Consider the following 20,736-nt stretch of genomic DNA (forward strand, 5'->3'; position numbering starts at 1 on the left):
CATCTCCATTTCTTTATTTTAATAATTATTATTAGTTTTTGACCTTGGAGGCTTTTACACCTCTGAAGATTGTATAATTAATTAATTTAATTAGTTTACTTTGACATTTAGAGACTGATTATACATCTCTGAATTATTTAGATTAGGGAATTTTATTATTAACAGGGACTTTATACCCTTGCTGTATAATAATTTTATTATTAACTCAGGGACTTTATACATCCCCTTGTTATGTTTAGGCTGTATATTGTTAAGCTTATGGATTTTAAACTTTTATATTTTTAGTTTAAATTCTAGTCACAGCTCGCGACGTCGAAGTTCCAAGACGATCCCATAGAGCTTATGGGAACGGAAGCAATACCATGCCCTCGGTACCGCTCTGCTTTCAGAGCATGACATGAGTGCGTGTGAGCTAACTTTGGGGGCGGAGACGACGTGAACTTGCCTTCGAAATCCAAAAGCTTAATGGTTACTTGACCTGAAATGTATATTTCAGAACCAAATTATTATTATTATTATTTAAAATTTATGACGGTGGAAGCATTCTACACTTTCCACTGAACGTAGATATAGTTTAGATATAGTTAGTGTTAGTATTGTAACTAAGGGACCCATACATCCCTGTATTTCTTTTATTATTATTTTTTGTATTTTTTTTCTTTAATGTATAATATAGTTTTCCAAGTATTTTATTGTAGTTAATATTTTTATGAAAAATGACTTTTGTAAGTTTCTTTCAATCCATTCTTTTACTTTGATGGTCTTTCCGTAAAAGCGCTGGTAAACTGAAATATAGACGTGAAAAAAGTGAAAAATTGGGCCATTTACTGAATAATCATTTGATTTGAATTGAATTTGACCAGCTATGTGTGCTGGTGTGCTATAGCACGTACTCAAACGCTGGACACGATTTAAATGCGGTTTTTATTTGACATCAGTTTTCTAGCGTAAGGTTTTGGACATGTTTCATCAAATGGTTCTTCAAACTTTGAAGTGACTGTCGGGGATTTTCCAACTTTTTATTTTAGGTTAGGTTAATAGTTGTGTATGTACTTATCAGTTTTTTTCCCCAATAAAGGGAAAAAAAGTTCCAAATTTGACTTGGCTATCCCGTAAAAACGAATATTATATCCGAAGTATTATTGAATCGTTTGTTCGCGGCGGCTCTTAGACAGATTATGGTAGATTAACCGAAGGTACATCATCCGTTTGCGATATTGTGTAGCAATTATACTACGTTACTTCCAGTCTATTCATTTAGCGATTTGTTAACTGTAAAGTTATCAAGGATGCTGGCAATAACAAATAACCTAACCAACTTGAGGTATTCCTTCTTTGGCCTCTAGGTTGGCAACGCATCTGCAACGAAGGGCTACGGATTAGCCCGAAACATGTCGAGCTAAGCTCGATTTAAGACGTGAGTTATCCGGGTCATTATATTTAATGTGAAGCAGCAGTTGTGTTTCGGCGTGGAGAGTAACACAGCCGGTGAAAGTACTGGCACTTGAGGTATCCCATCTTAGGCCTCTAGGTTGGCAACGCTTGTGCAATACCCAGGTGTTGCAGTTGTCTATGGGCGGTGGTGATCTCTTACCATCAAGAGACCCACTTGCTCGTTTGCCATCCAGTCGAATAAAAAAAAAACAGAAAACTTTAAAAACCCCCTATATTGTTGATAAAAACCACAAGAAAATCTTAATATAGAGGAAAACCAATGTTTACGATTCACCATTTATTTTAGAGTGACACAGAACGGTAAAAAATACAAAGTTCAATTAGACGTCATTGCTTCGTGGCAGTTGAACGACTGCTTCTTAGTTCCAATCCCGCGGAAGAGACAGTGTGACAATGTTTCTTTGCTGACAGGTTTAAGACCTATCCTCAATAATATCGCGACATAAATACGATCTTTACGCGGCCGTATCAATAAACGACAGTACCTGTATGCATTTATCATCGCTAATAATATTTACCATAAACGTTTGCAACAGTGTACCAGCCTTATTTTGGGCTATATTGTTATTCAAATTTGACGTTCCGTCTTTGAAAGTTTCAACATTTTCATTTTCATTCTTTGAAAAAATAATGGAACTTTCTCTTTATGAAGCTCGTAACATTACCCACTGCTGGCAAAAGGCTGGCTTTTATCCGCCTTTCTCCCCTATCCTGGGAACGTTTACTTTGAGTAATTTTTCCTATAAACAGTATTGTAGCGACTCCTAGCGCCATCTAGTGAACAACAATAGAAACTCCGACCATGTTCTACATCGCGCTATCGAAGTTTCTCAACGCGGTCGCATATATACACGACGTTTCGTCTTCGACTTCGGTCCCCCAGGCATAACACCTGCCTGGAGAGAGATCTCTCTTGGAGCCTCCCCCCACAGTATTAACAGTAATTTTCCTCTAGATGGCGCTAAAATTTTCCATCCTGAATAAAGTCATCTATATACATTCCACTTCTCGTCGTGATTGTGGTCAAACGAATTCCTATTTCTATACATTAAAACACTAGAGTTTACCCGCGGCTTCGCACGCGTAATCTATTCCATCTGGTACAATTGAAATTCCGGGATTTTATAAAATTCCCCTGGGAATTCCCAAAATTTATATCGTGGTCTTCATTTAGGTTGTAATAAGCAGCTGTCCAAAATTTCAAGACTTTAAACCCAGCGGTTAAAATTTCAAGATTTTATCCCAATCCCGTGGGAATATCGGGACAAAAAGTTGCCTATGTGTTATTCCAGATATCCAGCTATCCACATACCAAATTTCATCCAAATCCGTCCAGCCGTTTTAGTGTGAAGGAGTAACAAACAAACTTTAGCATTTATAATATTAGTAGAATAGTGGAAAGGACGGTATTATGCGTTGAAAAGGAAGTGTCTCAACTAAGCCCTTGGCTCTCTGTTACATAACCGTGTTAATTTTAATTGGTTATTTCGAAAAGTCGGAAGTATCTCTAACCTCGGTAAACACCTTTTACATCTAATTTGCTATTTACATATTAAATACTTGCTTTTATCTGCTAGTCTGTCTGCAATAATCCCGATTAACTACGCAACAAGGGGACTACTACTCGTACGAAATTAGAAAATCGAAGTTCTTATCGTGCCGTCTCGGTCACTTTCGTATTAAATAATATAAAAATTGGTTCACCCTCACTAGACCGGATATCATAAAAGCTAATTTCACTAGGCATACCAACGTTAGATATAATTTTCAAGTCCTAATATCATGACAGCTAAACTTGTATGTCCGAATTGATTACTAGACCTAAAGTTTTACATCCTAATGTTGACTTGTACTAAATTTAAATGCTCTAATATTACTCAAACTAATAATGATTATTCCTAATGATTAATAGACCTAACCTGTTTACGAGCAAGTGTGATGAAAAATAAATAACATTACAAGTAATTAGCAAAACTACATTTTTTAACACACTACATTCGCTATTGGAAGTAAGTGATCACCTATGTGGATCGGATTCACTTCCAAATATCCCTGGGCAAGATATAATCATTAATTTTATAAGTTCAAGATTACAAGACGGGACTCAAACTTCAGACAGTCCCGGGGAAGGACATATTGATAGTAACTATAGGACATAGGATAGTTTTATCCCGGTAAATCGCAGTTCCCGCGGGATAGCGATAAACGAATTCAACACGGACGGAGTCGCGGGTATAATCATAAATAAAACAGTTAGATACTTGTTAGACCCTTTTGTACGGACTTCGCTACATCTTGATACTTTCTATTTTTAACCGACTTCCCATACAAGCCGTTATGCCATTGACCTTGTGTATGTTGTTATTGTCGTCAGTCATCCAATATAACTAGCGAAACGGACATTTAGAAATCGTTCAACAGTCAAGACGATCACAAGAGGGTTATAATTGACAGTTTTTGGACGCTGATAGACATCGATATATATACACACACACACACACACACACACACACACACACATCATACACACACACACACACACACACACACACACACACACACACAAACATCACGCCTGTATTCCCAAAATGGGGTAGGCAGAGCACACGAAACGTTACCGCTTCGGAGCCACTTTTAGCAATTTTAGGTTATTTTAGGTTTCGTATTTGAGGTGAGGTTTAGGTTCGAATTATCTGTAGAGGAAGAAGAAGAAGACCGATTTATTTGCCAACATGAACAATACAGGATAGGCACACAGAATACAAATAAACAATACACTAATATAGAATGTGTTTGCCAGTTCCTTGCACTGTGTGGCAAAAGGAACTGGCTCAGCTTATGCTGTGCTTGCTCAAAAGCTGCCAGCCAAAGACTACAGTATATGCTGCCAGCGCTGGCTTTCAGCCTGCCCCCGTTATGTATTAAACAAAATGCCAAAAATGCATCCAAACATGCACGTAAAGAGGCCGAGGTTATGCACAAAATAACTACAGATATGCGAGTTGCAGAAAGTTGCCAAAAAGTTGAAAAAGTTCTCGGAAATTTCTGCAAATATTCTCAAGTAATACAGGAAATATAAATTTAAGAAACGAAAAGTTTCAGTCGAAAATACAAACTGAGACATGGATGCACAGAAAAACCAGAAAAAGAGACCAGCGCTGGGAAAATTCGTGTCTAGATTCCTGTCCAGCGGTGGTGTATCGATTTTAATGAAAATTTGCACTTTAAAGTTGAATATTTTGCAAACAAATCACCCCCTAATGGTTTTAAAAGACCTATCCAACGATACCCCACACTATAAGGTTGGATGAGAAAAAAAAATCACCCCTCTTTACGTCTATGGGAGGTACCCTAAAAAAATTTTTTTTTAAATTTATGATTGTACCATTTGGTCGGCATAGTTTACTTATATATCCGTGCAAAATTACAGCTTTCTAGCATTGATAGTCCCTGAGCAAAGCCGCGGACGGACAGACAGACATCAAATCACTGAATCGAAAAATCGTTTTAGCAACCCCCTTAAAAGACCTATCCAACGATACCCCACACTACAAGGTTAGTTGAGAAAAAAAATCACCCCCACTTTACGTCTATGGGAGGTACACTAAAAACAATTTTTTAGAAATTTGTATTATACCATTTTGTCGGCATAGTTTACATACATATTCGTGCAAAATTACAGCTTTTTAGCATTGACAGTCCCTGCCCTGAGCAAAACCGTGGACGGACAGACAGACAGACATGGCGAATCTATAAGGGGTCCCACTTAGCCATAAAAACGAAGTATATACTTATAGGTAGAGTCATTCACGATGACGCGTGCCGTGGTTCTTATTACAATGTCATTAAAGTCTAATTTTGACAAAATCCTGCGTCTTCGTGGATGGCACTAGATATAACTGACTTCGTTTAAACATTGCTTTAAACTTAACCTCCCTGTTTTGTGGTAAATTAAAAACCATTATCATGCATTCTTACTGTGTCTAATTGGTACTCAGAGAGAAATAAGTAGTAATTAGTTGTTTTAATTAATCATTTAGACGGCCAGGCACGTGCTAAGCCACATGGCATTACGTGGTGTCATTATAAAAGCGTAACATTGTAACCCATATTCAGCAAATAAAGTAATTTATTATTATAATTTTTCACTTCTCATGCACTTAAAAAGTTAGATACTTTAGTCTCTGCATATCGGGACTAAAGTTCCTCATTAATCTCTATGGATTAAAGTATTATTTTTTAATTAACGTTGGAAACCCCTAAACAGCCAATCACGGTGTTTGTGAAAGGAGGATTTTTAGAGCGTGCAGATAGCCTCAAAATGATAACTGTGCAAAAATAACTGTTAAAAAAATTTCGTGAAACACAATTAATGATTAATATTAAGGATTAATTCATTTATTTTATTATGCATAATCCTATCAGTTTTAAAATAGTTTTCAATTTTGAAAGTGTTGGCTAAGTACGTCCACTTCAAAAACAATAAAAGAAAAGAAAAAACCGCATAACAACTTTTTTTGCTATTTGAATTTTGAACAGAACGTTGTTTTTTTTTCTCGCATTCAAAGTGAAAAGTAGAGTGTTTAACGTGAGACTTAACAATCATAATGACACTCGAAGTAAAGCCACCTTCGGTCTGCTCGGGTGGCGAAAGATCTCGTGTTATTATGGCTTGTTTTAGTCCCTTGTTGAGCAATCTACTATTATTTATTTAAAACCGAGGGCAGATGAAGCGAACCGTTTTCTGACAAAGGTCAGAATTTTAACTGGCGGATATAATAGTTAAAAGTTAACGGGAAAAGGTGCTAATAATTAAGTAGATACCTACTGTTACCTCGTTATAAAATTTCTTGGGAAAACATTTTCAATTCGATATGCCATTTGAGTTACCTGTAACAACATAGGTTAGGTTAACTGTGGTTTAACTAAATTGAGTTCAATGATCGCGTTTATGATACAAAATTCAAATTCAAAAAATTCAAATGATTTATTCAGTAAATAGGCCGCAATGGGCACTTTTACACGTCGTTTTTTAAACTACCAGCGCTTTCGGAAAGACCATCATTGCCAAGAAGAATGCGCCGCAAGAAACTTGGCAGAAAGTCATTGTTTCAAAATAAAATACTTAAAAACTATATTATACAATTAAAGAAAAAAAAAAAAATACAGGGATGTAAGGGGTCCCTTAGTTACAATACTAAACACTAACTATATCTAAACTATATCTACGTTCAGTGGAAGTGTAGAATGCTTCCACCGTCATAAATTTTATAATAATAATAACAATAATTTAGTTCTGAAATATGCATTTCAGGCCAATCAATACAGTTTTTGTACCATCAGCCAAATGTGGTCTATCAATTTTTAAACAAGCTCCTAGCAAATGAATATGCCGCTAAAGTCGAACTTTCAAGTTGACAGACACGTCTAGCTATTGGCATTATTTTAAAACATGCTGTTAACGTCACAAGGTCCATAGAAATAATACCTCTGTCTTCTGAATCACTTCACTTTAAAACTGCTAAATTACTAGGATTATGAGGATAAAAACGTAGACCTTCGTCGGTCATGCCATGAAAACAAGAAAAATCTTAAAAGCGTGATGTAGGATGGTGACTGCACTTGATAGTGACATCTTACGGGTGGAAATTAAACTAAAAATATATAAAATATGTGCAACTAGCACCATCTATAAAGAGGTTGTAAAACAGAACTACAAAATTAGTACATCTCACACCATCTGTTAAGAAATTATGTAACTAAAATATGAAATGTATGTAAAACGGTTAAACACATGCCAACGATTATCAACTTTAGGGTGGTAGACCACATATTTGGCTGATGGTACATGAAACTAACGTGAGACTTGCTCATATTTAATGAAATAAATAATAAATATCCGGATAAATAGCAGCACAAGGTATACAACCAACATTAAGTTGGGAAACGCCCGACTTTGTCACTTCAAAGTTCAATATCTCAAAAACGGCTGAACCGATTTTGATGAAACATGTCTAAGAACCATCGTTTTGACGACCAGATGGCCTAGTGGTTAGAGAACCTGACTACGAAGCTTGAGGTCCCGGGTTCGATTCCCGTGTCGGGGCAGATGTTTGTATGAAAAATACGAATGTTTGTTCTCGGGTCTTGGGTGTTTAATATGTATTTAAGTATGTATCTATCTATATAATTATATTTATCCGTTGCTTAGTTCCCATAACACAAGCTTTGCTAAGCTTCCTTGGGACTAGGTCAATTGGTGTGAATTGTCCCGTGATGTTTATTTTTATTTTATTTTTTATTTATCGTTAGAAAACCTGATTTCAAATAAAAAAAATCGCATTCAACCATAACACCCCTCTTTTTGTATCGGAGGTTAAAAATATACCTTAACTTGTAAGATTCCGTACAAAATACAAAATACAAAATACAGGCACTTGAGGTATCCCATCTTAGGCCTCTAGGTTGGCAACGCATCTGCAATCCCCCTGGTGTTGTAAGTGTCTATCTCTTACCATCAGGAGACCCACTTGCTCGTTTGCCATCTAGTCGAAAAAACATAAACCTATCTTGGGTGTGTCCGACACGCTCTTGGCCGGTTTCTTTGAACTTGTCCGGACATGCTGCTGCGTGTCTAACTAGATGCTTCTCAACTCTCAGCGAAGACTAAACTTGACCTGGTTCCATCGCGACCATCTGCCTTAGGCAGTTAGTCCAAGCGACATACATTTTTTGTATGGGCCGTGAAGATAATTCGATTGGCCGTCAAAGTTATTGTATAACATAATGGCTATATTTAATAGTTAAATTTAACTTTGAAGTTTATAAAACAAATGTCTTTGAGGAAAAGCTGCTTTTACTTGCTTTGAATTTAAAACCACTAAATTTCATAATACCTTATTCACTAATACTCCTAATTTTCAAATTACCATGGGCTCATAATACCTAAATGTCAAATTGTCTCTTGTATTAAAATGAATGAAATTCATTATGACTTTGATTTAAAATGTCATATTCTCTAAATACCTAAAGATTGAAATGCACAATTCATTCAAATAACGAATGACAGAAATGACAAAATATTAAAACAACTCAAACCGAAGGCAAAATGTCTAATTTTTTCACGGGTGGTGTTTGAGAAATTTGATGTTGATTATTGACTTTTAGTACAGTTCCTGTTCAACGTACAAATTTAGGTATTTTAACTTTTGATTGTTTTAAGCATATTATTATGTTGTTTTGCTGTGAAAGTGATTTTGAAGTTTAGGTATTTTGACACCAAGAAGTTTTTAAATCTGGGAATATTGATAAAAAGGTAAAATGCAATTTAGAAGTTTAAAAGCCCAAAGCTTTTATTTGATAGTGACACAACTCAAAATAAAGGGAGCGTTAAAATTGAACTTTAATTGAATAGTGACATTATTCAAAATGTACTGCCCTAGAATTATGAGTTGCGTTACTATCAAATTAAAGCATATAAGTATTACTTACTAACTGTTACCGGCGACTCCGTCCGTGTGGAATTCGTTCATCGCTATCCCGCGGGAACTATGCAATTTTCCGGGATAAAAACTATCCTATGTCCTGCCCCGAGACTCATAAAACTCCAAGCTAGCTGTGTACCGAATTTCATCCAAATCGGTTCAGCAATTTTGACGTGAAAAGGTAACAGTACAGCTGATAATAATGATGATAAGTAACAAAAAATTGGAAAACCCCCGACTTTGTCATTCCAAAGTTCAATATCTCAAAAACGGCTGAACCGATTTTGACGAAACATGTCTAATAACTATCGCTACAAAACCTGCTTTTAAATAAAAAAACACATTCAAATCGGTCCACCCGTTTAAGAGCTACTCGCACACACAGATACACAACCACACATAGCGGTCAAACAACACCCCTCTTTTTGAGTCGGGGGTTAAAAATAGCCGACCCAAATTTTTACCAGCGGTATTGTATCCCGTCTTTTCCCTTAGATCCAGTCCCGCGGGAATTATAAATCTGCAAACTCATAAGTGAAAGCCCCCACTAAGCGCTGGGAAATATTTCTTGCGCAAAACCGCGGCAAGAACTAGTCCTGCCGGTTGTTATATAACGCGCCCACTGACATACAGACACAGTAACTGACTTCCTGTATGTTGCCAGATGTGAGACTTTAGATTTTGCGGCATCCCATTATACACATCGTGTAATTTTGATACAATCTCAAACTTTAAGGGTATAATTGAAGACCCTAGTAATTACACTTTATTAGGTATGTTTTAGTAATTAAAAACCGGCCAAGAGCGTGTCGGACACGCCCGAAATAGGATCCCGCAGCCAATACGAAAAAATTAAGTAATATTTTTCTAAGGATTTCGTATTTTATACGGAATCTTCCATAGTTTATTAGGTATATTTTTTTTGCTGTAGTAAATTAACGCAAACGCAACTCAAGTAACAACAATATGATAGAAAATAAAACAAATAAAAACTAAATAAATATACCTAACTATAAAAAGAAAACACCATCTAGAAACATACATACATCCCTCCATAGACCCCAACTTTATACCTTAGGCTGCTATTTACTCTTAAACTACTAATAATTCTCAAGCAAACTTAACCGTTATAGTTTTCCTTGAAAGTTTGATATACTTACTACCATCCTGAATTTTTTCAAATTTTCCACCCACCGGTTTAGATTTTAGAGGGGGAGGGGGCGCTCGATTTTAATGAAAATTTGCACTTTAAAGTTGAATATTTCGCAAACACGCTGAATCGAATCGTCTTAGCAAGCTCCTAATGGTTTTAAAAGTACCTATCCCACGATACCCCACACTATAGGGTTGGATGAGAATAAAAAAATGACCCCCACTTTACATCTATGGAGGTACCATAAAAAATTTTTTTTAGTTTTTTATTGTACTATTTTGTCGGCATAGATTACATATATATCCGTGCAAAATTATAGCTTTCTAGCATTGATAGTCCCTGAGCAAAGCCGCGGACGAACGGACAGACATGGCGAAACTATAAGGGTTCCGTTTTGCCATTTAGAAAATACTAAAAAAAGGAAACAAGACGTGGACGTAGTGGTCTAGAACTCTGTTAAGTAGCTAACTTAAAGCTCAACAGTCGGGACCCATTAGGTACTAAGAATTATTGAGCTGCTCGCGATTTGAATGGGTCCCGACTGATGAAGTTTAACTTAGCTAATGAGGGCTATCGTTTTTTGTCTCACTAGATGGCGCACTGTTGCGTGAGGTTTCTAAGTATAGCTTTCAAAGTCTGTTATTAAGGGCGTGAAAACAAAGTTTAGATTAAAATCATATTTAATACACCTTAAAACCGTAGCGTAAAAATATCGAGCATGCCACAGTGTTGCAAAGTCCCCGTTTTGTTCGGAAAAAAGGGAGGACAAAGGTTTCCGAAAGACAAAACTGTCTCAAAACACAGACATTCATTGCCCCGGAACGCATATTTGCCATAATTAATTTCAGATATTGCAAAATATTCACAAAATTATTCTAATATAAATAAACCCGCGTAGCTCACCCAAAAACTATGAGATTTGACATTTCGGAGACCTCACGCTACACTAGCGCCTCTAGCGGCGAATTCATTCGCGATAGCCCTCAATGAATTCGAGAGTTCTAGACCGACGTCCACGTCTTGTTTTTTTAGATTAAACAAAACACTGTGGCAGCTTTGCGTAATCAAACTACATTTGACATGAATGGTCACACCACCCGACAAGGTGAAAAGCGTTAGTAGATATTTAGGTGGAGGTTGGCTAGGCACTCGTTGCTTGTAAACAGGACCTTATGCAATATGTTTACACGTATGTTTTATCAAAATCGGTTCCGTCGTTTTTGAGATATTGAACTTTGTTAGGTATTTTCTTTGTTTTAGTAAAACAAAAATGTTTATTGGATGACAATGCAAGTACAGTCAACAAGGCGATGTCAGCAACAAAAGCTTGTAGGTACTAGGTATGCCACTTAAGATTATAAATGTGAAAGTTTGTAAGTCTGTTTGTTTGTTACTTTATCGCGTCTAAACCGCTGAGCCGATTGAGATGAAATTCGGTATACAGATAGATTGAGCCCCGGGGAAGGATATAGGTTAGTTTTCATCCCGGAAAATTACATAGTTCCCGCGGGATAACAATAAACGAATTCCACGCGGACCGAGTCGGAGGGCACAGGCAAATTTATAATATTTGTAACGATTAAGATTAGGATATATTTTCTACAATGCTCAGCTCACCGAATTCGTTTCATCGAATTGTCACTTCTTCGAACTAACGCTAGCTCGAATTTTCCACCATTCTAATTTATGTACTTAAAATGCACTATGTTTCAAAATATGCACGTGTCGGATTCTATGCAGATGGAGTCGCGGGCAACATGTCATCATCATCACCATCATCATTTCGGCCGTAGGACGTCCACTGTTGGACATAAGCCTCCCCCATAGACCTCCAGTAGCTTCGGTTGGCAGCGGCCTGCATCCACCGTGAACCCGCGGCTTTAACCAGGTCATCCGTCCTCGTTGGTGGACGTCCTACGCTGCGCTGGCCGATCCGCGGCCTTCACTCGAGAACTTTTCGGCCCCAACGACCATCTGTTGCCACTTCCAACGAGTTAATTCACTTAGCTATGTCGGTGACCCTCGTTCTTCTACGTATCTCCTCATTTCGGTTTCAATCCCGTAGAAAACCCCCAAGTATAGCTCTCTCCATAGCTCGCTGAGCAACTCTGAGCCTATTTATAAGGCCTATAGTGAAGCACTATGCCATCACATGGCAACACACATTGGTCAAAGGCTTTGGCAACATATAGTTAAAAATAAAACTTTTTCACTTCACATGCTTTAAAAGTAGGTCAAAGTAGCCTTACGAGGCGGGAGTAAAGTGAGTTCTTTAGTCTATTTACTTCGAGTGACTTTGATAAACTCAAACAGCCAGTACTTGCTTGTTGTAGAGCGTAAATCATAAACGATTAATGACTATTTCTTTCTCGCAATCGAATTGAAAATAGAGTTTTCACCTCGAGACTAAAAGTCAATATAAATCCTGGGATAAGTAGACACCCTCGCTAAAACTCGGGTGGTTAACGCACCTCGGGTATATATTGGCTTATTTTAGTCCCTCGATAAAAAATATACCATTAACAGAAACATTTTTAACTTAAACCAGTAGTTAATAACTCACCTAACGCAAGTTCAAGTTGTTGGTATTGACCTCAATCGCAGGCGCAGTGTGACGTTAAATGGAAAATTGATCGCTGAGACGAAGACGGAGTTTGAGGCGTGTACTGGACGGTAGCGGGTAGCGGGTAGCGGAGCGGCGAGCGTTTTTAGGATGCGGTTCCACCAGACATGTAGGGCGGTTTTTAGTTTGACAGTTATGTGTGTCTGCTTGTCTGTCTGAGGCACCTTAGCTCTTAAATGGACCGATTTGAATGCGTTTCTTTTTATTTGAAATTTTGAACTCAACTGCTGAATCTAATGATTTACGCGTGCAAAGCCGCATGAAAACACTAGTGTATTATAAAAGCATATAAAATAACTCATTATTAATCAATACGGGTCAAGGGAGTATAAAAAGATAATTCAAATATAACCGATTTGTTATCAAATAATACATTACGTTATTTTTAAAGTTAATATCACTTTTATTACACTTTGTCTTATAATAAGAAAACCTTGATGTGTTGATAATGCTGTGAATTACATTCTATATAATAGTAGATGCACTGGTTTTGAACCCCCGACACATAAAGAGGGGTGTTATGAGTTTGACCGCTATGTGTATCTGTGTCTGTCTGTGGCATCGTAGCTCTTAAGCGGGTGAACCTTTGGAATTTAGCCCGCCATGGTCCATGTGTTAATGGTTAGCTAGTGAAAAATTACTTAAACATCTCTCTTAAATTGGAACAGTTCAAAAATAACTTTTTATTGACTTCCAATTTAACTTTTATTCGTATTAAGCACAATTAGTGCGACCTACTTTTGGTAAAAGGGGTAAGAAGCATCAATTTGTCAGAGTCTTAATGTTTGTCTGTCTGAATACTGTAAAAAAAATAAAAATCTAAAACCGACTGCCTTAAAAAACTGAGAAGAAAAAATAAGTCTAGCGTTGTTTGTTATTAGTAGAAAAATATTCGGAATAACAATTTTATGTGAAAAATATAGATCAAACGGTAACGTCGTTTTTGACAAAAGGGCCAATCAACTATTTTACAGACACTTTGGGCGTCTCCTGCGTTACCAAAAATGTCTCTGGCGTTTCCAAAAAATCGTACTTCCAACAAGATATTTCACGGTTTAATAGGTTGAACTTACCTAGGATGGCATGTATTCATGTACTCCATCCACTAAATTACAAAAAAAACATGTTTACCTACAAAAATCTGCAATTGTTTGAAAAATATCGCGGACAGATTAGTGTGGGTTAAATAGTTGATTGGCCCAAAAAATATTTTTTTAGAGTCAGTAAACTTTTACTTGTTTTTCCTGTACCGTTGTCCAAGAGAGAATAACGACAGATTTTCTTGATAAAACTGCTATAATACGCTACTATATGTGCTTAACAGTCCATAAAATAATGAGCTTCTAACTACAACAAAAATTTAAGTTCGATAAAGTTTAAGGTCACCATTACCAGTGTAATTAATTATATACTTGGTAACTACCATGAAAATATATCTTTGTATCGAAAAGTACGAGACTGCCCGCTAGCACGTTTCGTAACCAGCCGTCGCTGTCGCGTGTCATGTATGCGCTTGACATTCCGTTACTGACACGTTCCTATTACTGTCATGGCATGATACGGGGTAGTGAGTCATCTGGGAAAAACATGCTTCTTAAGAGTGGCACATAGGACGTAACCATGGCAACGAGGTACAAGAAAAAGGTTAGTATCGTTTCGTCTAAAAAGCAGCTGTTCTAAGTAGCAAGTGGTCTAAGAAGCAACTGGTCTAAGTAGCAAGTGATCTAAGAAGCAACTGGTCCTGACTTGAAAATATATGGGTAGGTTAGGTTAGGTTAGAGTTGCGTCAAGGCGCGCCTCAGCCACGCGGAATAGGAGCTCCGCGAATCGACTTTGAGTCAAAAAAAATAGACCACTTGATACTTAGACAAGTTGCTACTTAGACCAGATGTTTCTTAGACCACTTGCTACTTTTTTTTTATTCGACTGGCAAACGAGCAAGTGGGTTTCCTGATGGTAAGAGATCACCACCGCCCATAGACACCTGCAACACCAGGGGGATTGCAGATGCGTTGCCAACCTAGAGGCCTATGGGATACCTCAAGTGCCAGTAATTTCACCGGCTGTCTTACTCTCCACGCCGAAACACAACAGTACAAGCACTGCTGCTTCACGGCAGGATTAGCGAGCAAGATGGCGGTAGATGGGCTGCTCAGCAAGTGACCCTGAGTACCTTCTTCATGCGATCATAGATAAAAATAAATCTTCAAAGACAATTGAAACAACAGTACGTCTAAGTACAATTAGTACTTCTATACAGTACGTACGTCATTCTGTACCATAAATCATTACTAAATTACTTAAATGGACTATGTGGAAAACCCATGCTTCGTAAGGGTTAGTGACGAACATGCGCGAGTGGAAACGTAGCTAGTTTGCCCTGTTCTATACGCGTCCGACTTAGCCAAGCGAATTAGCTCGTTGAAGTGGCAATGGGCAGGCCATCTAGCACGGAGAACGGATGGACGTTGGTAGGGATGTTCGATATCGATCCGATTAATCGATTAATCCATGTAAAATCATCGAGAAGTAATCGATTAATCGAAAAAATTAAATAATCGATCTAATCGATGATTTTACACCGATTAATCGATATATTATGATTTTTTTTTATGTGAAATAAAATGGGTGACATTATTTCCCGGCCGTAAAATACCGACATGATATTTTGTGAACACGCCCTTAGAAACTTGTCAGTTTGACACCAGTTTGTATGGGCGAGTATACAAAATATCGGGTCGGTATTTTAATGCCGGGAAATCGTGTCACCCATTTTATTTCACTTTAAACACATTTAAACTGTAAAAAGTTTTAATTTCGCACCTAGAGTGTGCCGTACCTCCTTATAAAAGGCGGTTGAAAACGCGGAAAAGCACCATCCACCATAGGAATGTGTGTTTTTTTTCACCGATTTGATTAATCGATATGCTTTACGTTTTTTTTTTTTTTTTTTAAGTGAAATAAAATGGGTGACATTATTTAACCCGGCCGAAATAAAATTTAATATTGGTGAACACGCCCTTAGAAACTTGTCAGTTTGACACCAGTTTGTACGGGCGAGTATACAAAATATCGGGTCGGTATTTTAAGGCCGGGAAATCGTGTCACCCATTTTATTTCACTTTAAACACATTTAAACTGTAAAAAGTTTTAATTTCGCACCTAGAGTGTGCCGTACCTCCTTATAAAAGGCGGTTGAAAACGCGGAAAAGCGGTACATCCACCATAGGAATGTCTTAGTCTGTAATTCTCGTGCAAAGTTGACATCTTTTTTAAATTGGACTTTTGAGCTCCTGTAATTCTGATATTACACATTTATATGAAAATCTGAAAAACCACAGGCATAGATAATTACGTCTAGTTCATACTTACAAAATTTAATCTATTTCTGTTGCCTAGTTTTCAAATGAGACCGGGACTACGTTTGTATGGAGAATGGAACGAAGAGACTTCTCTTAATTGGTGTAATTTATCCAAAGATATTATATTAAGGGGCTGTTTCACCATCCATTGATTAGTGTTAACTGGCGGTTAGGTGTGATGCCGTCTCTATTTGTTTTGTTCGACTAGACCAGTGATTCCCAAAGTGGTCCAGGTGGACCCCAGGGGTCCAACGGAGACTTGCTGGGGGTCTACGTAGGCGTGAACAAAAAATGGGGGTCCATAAGATGTTAATGGGGGTCCACGAAAATTATCTGCTTTTATTTATTTATTTATTTATTTATTTATTTATTTATTTATTTATTGATATACAACAGTGTTTTACACAGGAAATTACATTAGATTTACAATGGTTCTTATACTATATGTAACACTAACAATAGGTATATACAGCGCTCAACGTATATGTGGATAGATTATTGGTTTGTGGATTTTGATAGTAAGAGCCAAAATGTAAGCATTGTTTTTACCTAACTAAGCAGATAATATTTTAATAGGGCAAGCGACTGGACAGAACTCAGAAGCGGACACAATTTTTATTTTTTGGCGACTTTAAGAATGTGGTAGAAATGTAGCAGCAGGGGGTCCACCGAAACCAGTAAAATTTTGAAAGTGGTCCACGAGATAAATAAGTTTGGGAACTACTGGACTAGACGGAGACGGCATCACGTTTAACCGTCGGTTAACGCTAATCAATGGATGGTGAAACAGCCCCTTAGGATAGTAAAGGCTCGCTTCGCCGCCGATCGCACATCGTCGTGACAGGGCCGTTATAGTTCATGGTTAATCATTTTAATACCATCATTAAATGCAATAAATTGTGAGATCCTGAAACCGCAGTTTGTCGTAAATCCATTTTTTATTCATTTAGTGATTCACACAGTTATGCTTCACTTGTAGATAGCTAACTAAGGGGAGAGGGTCAAGCCTTGGGAGGTTTTTTGCAGGTGGTAGGACCTTGTGCAAGGTCCGCCCGGATTGCTACCACCATCTTGCTCGCTAATCCTGCCGTGAAGCAGCAGTGCTTGCACTGTTGTGTTTCGGCGTGGAGAGTAAGACAGCCGGTGAAATTACTGGCACGTGAGGTATCCCATCTTAGGCCTCTAGGTTGGCAACGCGTCTGCAATACCCCCGGTGTTGCAGATGTTTGTGGGCGGTGGTGATCTCTTACCATCAGGAGACCCACTTGCTCGTTTGCCATCCAGTCGAATAAAAAAAAAAGCCAAATCTCACGACAGCTCATCAAGGGGTGAGGGGTTTTCGGTTAAAATTAAAATAATACACAAAAAGACCAGTAAACGAATTAGGAATTTTATTTAGATTTTTTTGCTTTTTAGCTTTTGCGGTGATTTAATTATTTGTTTTGTAAGATTTTATTTTATCATTTTTTCCCACCCTTAGGGTTGTTTTTTTTTTCAAATTTATATGGGACCACTTTGGGGTATACCCTTTCTAATCCACAATATAATATATGCGAAAGTGTGTGTTTGTATGTTTTTTCGTCTTTCACGTCGAAACGGAGCGAGATAGAGGGGCCAGAGAGTGACTACTTTTTATGTCCAAAAAATGCACAGCGAACAGCGCGCGAAGCTTGTAAAAAATAATTATCAAATTATCAAAATCGGACCACTCTGTAAAAAGTTATGCGTGGTCAAACAAAAAAAAATATATACGCGTCGACTAGAGAATCTCCCCAATTTTTTATCATCATCATCATCATCATCTCAGCCTATATATGTCCCACTGCTGGGCACAGGCCTCCTCTCAGAACAAGAGGGCTTGGGCCATAGTTCCCACGCGGGCCCAGTGCGGATTGGGAACTTCACACGCACCATTGAATTGCTTCGCAGGTTTGTGCAGGTTCCTCACGATGTTTTCCTTCACCGCAAAGCTCGTGGTAAACTTCAAATGTAATTCCGCACATGAATTTCGAAAAACTCAGAGGTGCGAGCCGGGGGGAATTTTTTATCGTCGGTTAAAAATTGTAGTTGTCTTTGACAAGCACTATATAGTACATTTACCATAAATGGACAATAGTAGAAACAAGCTGTCTTGATCAACATACAGCAAGGACTTAAAATGGCGTGCTTAGATACTATTAGCACGACAAGGTTGTGTGTTGCGTGCCTAAGTCTCAAGCTCTATTGTCTAATCTAATAAAATGGATAAACAGGGATGATGAGTAGGACCAGCGCAAGAGGTAATTACGTCTCTTTCATTCATGCGGTAAGTCTGTGGTATGGTAGGTAGCATGGTTATGTTGCTCTGAAGATGAGCTCTGGTTGAGTTCGAAACGCGTTGTATGATGGTGGTGGTAGATGGGTTGGTGTGATTGTGTGTTCTTAGTGTGGAGATAGAGGAACTGCATAAGCATACCGGGTGTGGCCTGTAATACGAGCAAACAATTAAAACAGATCGTCGCCTTCAAACTGAACAACATTAGTTCAGCGGCTTTTAGAAATAATGGAGTCTTTGTATTTTCCTTTTTTGATACTTCTTCTTCTTCTTCTCTTTTAAAATATGGCTTTTCTGTCCTAATAAATAGGACAATTTCGCCAGTGTCAAGTTAACTCTCTTTGAGAAGGACGTTGTACGGTGGTTGTAGTTTCTGCAACTTGATAGTAAAATTCCAGAAACCACGTGGACACAACTTGCGCATTAAAAAATGTCAGACACGAGAGCAATATAGAATTATGTGACAGTAATCACTGTTAAGGTTAATCGCCGCATAAAACACTATCAAAATTATAGCCAAAGAAACAGAAATAGCAAAATTAGATATTGTCTACATCCGCCATGTTCGAATGCTACAAATCGAATCTTTTTTGATACTTATTTACTGCTATCAATGTACGCCATCCTAGAATCCAACTGACGTCGCCTGTCACGCTACAAACATCAAGCATTTTGCTTTACATTGCTTCTTCGAATAAACTTAAAAGTGTAATAAAAACTAAAAAACTAATTATTTTTAAAAGTCGCTGAACTAAATATTGTTCAGTTTGAGGAGTATGATCTATGTTTTAATTATTTGCTCATATTACAGGCCACACCCGGTATTTGTTGCATATAAAGTAGCTATCATAAGGTCGCGGATGAGCAAAGTTATTGTTTAAATTCATTTTTTAAGTTGATTATTATGATAATCATTACGATCCAGCGAGGAAATGCTACTATCTTTGGTACAGTCGATTTCATAAACTTATGAGCAAAAATTTGACCAAAAATATCTCTGAACACGCTTCTACGCCGTTAACAATAGAGTCGTGTTCAGATATTTTATGATCAAACTTTTGCTCACAAGTTTACGACCTTGACTGTACCACAGAGCCTGCCATTGTTAGAATTATAGTAGTTTTAGTTTATTTAATTTTAATCTAGTTTTAATTTACTTATTGTAACTACCTATTAGAAATTAAATACATACCTACTTAAATACATATTAAACGTAATATGCAGTAAAGTTGATAAGGATAATTTTAGTTTATTACTTAAGTTTTACTAGCGTTATAATTTGTGCGGAACTCCCAGCGCGCGATTCTGATTTCACACTTGTCTTTTGTTTACATTGCCTCAGTTAAAACATGCTGCAATATATAGGTATCTGAAAAATGCTCTGTCTACAATGAGGGCTATCGCGTATGAATTCGCCACTAGAGGCGCTAGTGTAGCGTGAGGTCTCCGAAATGTCAAATCTCATAGTTTTTGGGTGAGCTACGCGGGTTTATTTATAATTAGAATAATTTTGTGAATATTTTGCAATATCTGAAATTAATTATGGCAATATGCGTTCCGGGGCAATGAATGTCTGTGTTTTGAGACAGTTTTGTCTTTCGGAAACCTTTGTCCTCCCTTTTTTTCCGAATAAAACGGGGACTATGCAACACTGTGGCATGCTCGATATTTTTATGGTACGGTTTTAAAGTGTATTAAATATGATTTTAATCTAAACTTTGTTTTCACGCCCGTAATAACAGACTTTGAAAGCCATACTTAAAACCTCACGCAACAGTGCGCCATCTAGTGAGACAAAAAACGATAGCCCTCATTACGCAAATTACCATACGCATAATTCTAGAGCGGAATTATATTACAAAACCACTTTGCTTCTAGCCATTAGTACTGGATATATATATGCATTCGTCAATCGGACTTTCATATATTCAAATATATGAGAAACAGGCCTATGAAATGGAGGACGATATGATGTTTTTAAATGTAGATACGAGACAGATCTATTGAGTTATTTTTGCCATCGTATGTTGTCGGACTCAACTAGCATACTGAACTTTAAAAAAAATAAGCTGTTTATTTCAAGCAAAAGAACAAAAAGCATTTTACAATAATTAAAGTGTCCTTAATCCTAATTTTAAGGATTTTGCGTGGCCTCGATTAGCGAAAGACTGAGTTGCTCACCCGTAATTAGTCTAAGTATACATGCGAGTAGATATTTAATTTCTTATATTCATTATTTTCCATGCATGCAGTTTTTGCTTTACCTTACATATAACCTAAGTCTGAGTGCGCATCCGTCCCTTCCCTCTTAAATATATCTTTCATAAAATATCTTTTAATCGCTT

The 20,736-nt window shown here is 37.4% G+C and overlaps 1 protein-coding gene across 1 annotated transcript in view; it reads right to left on the minus strand.

Moving 5' to 3' along the window:
* The window catches only part of dsb (scavenger receptor class B member debris buster), a 145,616-nt gene that overhangs the window by 112,040 nt on the left and 12,840 nt on the right, over positions 1-20,736 (minus strand). The gene's annotated exons all lie outside the window — the stretch shown is intronic.

The sequence above is a fragment of the Choristoneura fumiferana genome, chromosome 28 (assembly GCF_025370935.1).
Source record: "Choristoneura fumiferana chromosome 28, NRCan_CFum_1, whole genome shotgun sequence".
NCBI lineage: Eukaryota > Metazoa > Arthropoda > Insecta > Lepidoptera > Tortricidae > Choristoneura > Choristoneura fumiferana.